Consider the following 3053-nt stretch of genomic DNA (forward strand, 5'->3'; position numbering starts at 1 on the left):
TTGGGTCGCGGACTCGTAACTTGACACCAGTCGGAATTTTTTTTTTTTTTAACAAAATACACATTTACTATCAAACACATGCCTGCATATCAGATACTGTGAATCTTGATTGCCATGTGACCAATTGTTTTTTAATTGTCTTTACAGCTTTCTGATTAACAAACGGCTGAATTAACAGAACACTCAATCCGGTTTTGGAAACATACAAAGTTTTTTTTTTGCCTGAGAATTTGCATCTGTCAATGTACAGAGTATCGGTTTTCACAAAGTTTGCTGCTGTCAAAAGGCTTTTATTGACATCCCCACATATGAATGGTCTCAGGAAGCTTTACTGTTGGCATGACACAGGGCTGATGGTAGTGCTCACCTTTTCTTCTCCAGACAATCTTTCTTCCGGATGCCCCAAACAATCGGAAAGGGGTCCTTCATCGAAAATGGCTTTACCCCAGTCCTCAGAAGTCCAGTCCCTGTACCTTTTGCAGAATATCAGTCTGCCCCTGATGTTTTTCTTGGATAGAAGTGGCTTCTTTGCCGCCCTTCTTGACACCAGGCCGACCTCCAAAAGCCTTCGCCTCATTGTGCCTGCAGATGCAGTCACACCTGCCTGCTGCCATTCCTTACCAAGCTCTGCACTGGTGGTGCCCTGGGCTGGAGTTTTGAGTAATTTGAGAAATTAAATTAGAAATATCTTGCCCAAACTGTTTAACAACTGTACAACAACAAAACAGATGGACGATTGTTTCAGGGCCACGTTCACAAAAGGGACAGCTAACAGCAACGTTTGATTTGAATTTTGTAAGGTAATCTCTTACAGGATATATTCTGTGCATTAATTTAAAGGATACTTACTTAATCTTGTTTGTGACAAAGCATTTATATGGTATAGGCCCGGGGGGGGGGGCTATATCATTTACCTCGGGCTTGTCTCTTGTCTATTTTTTCAAGGAAGATTGGCATGGGGCTAAAATACTTGGGACTAAAGCCACAAGTGATCGGACCTAATGACACCCATGGGTCAGACCTTTTTCCATACAATACCATCTACAATTAGATTCCAATGCGATATTACTTATGGTAATGTTTAGGGCAGTAGCCATGATTAGCGAGGTCCAACGTGTAGGTGTGCCTGCAATGGATTGTGGTTAATGGAGTTGCCGAAAAAATACTGAAGCCTTGACCTCAGTGTCCTCAGTGGTGGGTAGGGGCATGGTAACTTTACACCTTCCAACATAACATAAGAGTGAAACAGAGTAACAAGGAGGTGATTGTTGAAAATGGACTCTTGATTGCTACCTGTATGACAAAGTTTAGGAATATTGCACTAAAGACTTTAGTATAATCCCACCCTTTGGCCAAACAATCCTTACAGATGTAGAGGAAACTGGTGATGATTATAACATGGGTTACTTGTAACAAAGTCTATTTCTTAAATCAGGAGTAAGGTATAAATCACACAATTCACTCTGCACACGCTCAGTTTAGTCTTTATTTCACTTGTGAAGAAGGAGCGTCCTGTAACAAACACACTCAGATTTGTAAGGAAAAAGAAATTTGGCGTAAGTACGTACTTTTTACTTAATTTATTTTCGTGATAGCACTGCAAACTTTGCACTTACATTTTTAATATGTACCTATGTAAGTATCTTTTATACAAGTTGTCGGTGCTAATATCGTTTCTCTTTTTACATTATTTATAATATTTCATCTAATCCGGGGCCGTGTTACAACTATCACTGACTTTGCCATAAATTGTAACATTGTTTGAGGCTAAAGCATCCATTGTCTGTTTGTGATACAGAGATAAAAGCTGTGCTGGTTTGATCACATGCCGGTTGTTTGTAACAAATCTTGAATGCAAATCCGAAATACAGGTGAAAATGTAAAAGATGATACAAAATGACTTTCTGACCTTCTGGAAGGTGAATCAATAGGTTGTTGCAAAATAGCAGACCTAAGTTATACTGTACAGGCTATTAGATAATGTGACTTCATTACGGATTATTATTCATACATACAAAGAGGCATCCAAAAATCTCTCAAGAATCAAATCTAACAAAATCAGTATGTAATAAATTTCAAGGCTTCTGATATATTAGCATATACAGAGCTGGCCTGGGACCCACTGTTACAGACCCCACACGCTGACTCTTTGCAACTCTTGATTCATCCTCTAGATGTCTCCATTACTCTTAAAATCTGTATTAGTGAAAGACGCCTTGAAACGTCTTTAGTTGGCCGGTTAACTGCAGACAATCGCGTGAAAAGGTCTGTTTGCAAAATTCTAGTATCATCACGGTATGGTAATGAGTCGAAAAAGTGATGTGACTGAGGAGGGTCCCCACACGTTAGAGCACTGACCCTTGACCCTGGGAAATACTATTTTTGGTGGCAGCAGTATTATACTGCTTTAGTGTCGTAATGTTATTAAGCCAACCTTGAAGCAGTGTCTTTTATCTGAGACGTCGACAGCAAGCATGTATATTGAAGCAAAATTGCAGTAAAGTAAAAACATTTTTAGAACAAAGTGAGTTGCTGATTTATGGGGTTTCATTTTTATCTCAAAACATCTTCTAAAAAAATATGATTGTTCTAAACATTTATTTGACGCTGGTTTGCTGTACGATGAAAGCAGAACAATGTTTTAAACATGTTTAAAAATATTTTTATTTGAAATATATCGTGTCAATAAGTGGACATTTTACGTCAGAGTTAAATATAAAAATTTGTCCTAATTAACCTTTTAATAATTTATGTTTCATTTAACCCTTGTAAGATAAATTGCAAAGTGTGCTACCCTTGTGTAAAAGAGTAGCATAAAAAGATAAATCTCATTTGGATTAATGTGTTAATATATGTCAGGATGAAGGCAAAATAGTATGAGCATGAAAATAGCATTGTTACTAGAACAACACAAGGAATATATGTTAAAATTGTGCAGTTCTTAAAATATTGCACAAAGAAGCTTTTTAAAATATGCATGATACATTTATTTGACAATTGTAATTTTTTGTAGTAACATTTATATATGTATTTTGCGTATCATTCTTAGATTT

The sequence above is a fragment of the Brienomyrus brachyistius genome, unplaced genomic scaffold (assembly GCF_023856365.1).
Source record: "Brienomyrus brachyistius isolate T26 unplaced genomic scaffold, BBRACH_0.4 scaffold100, whole genome shotgun sequence".
Taxonomy (NCBI): Eukaryota; Metazoa; Chordata; class Actinopteri; order Osteoglossiformes; family Mormyridae; genus Brienomyrus; species Brienomyrus brachyistius.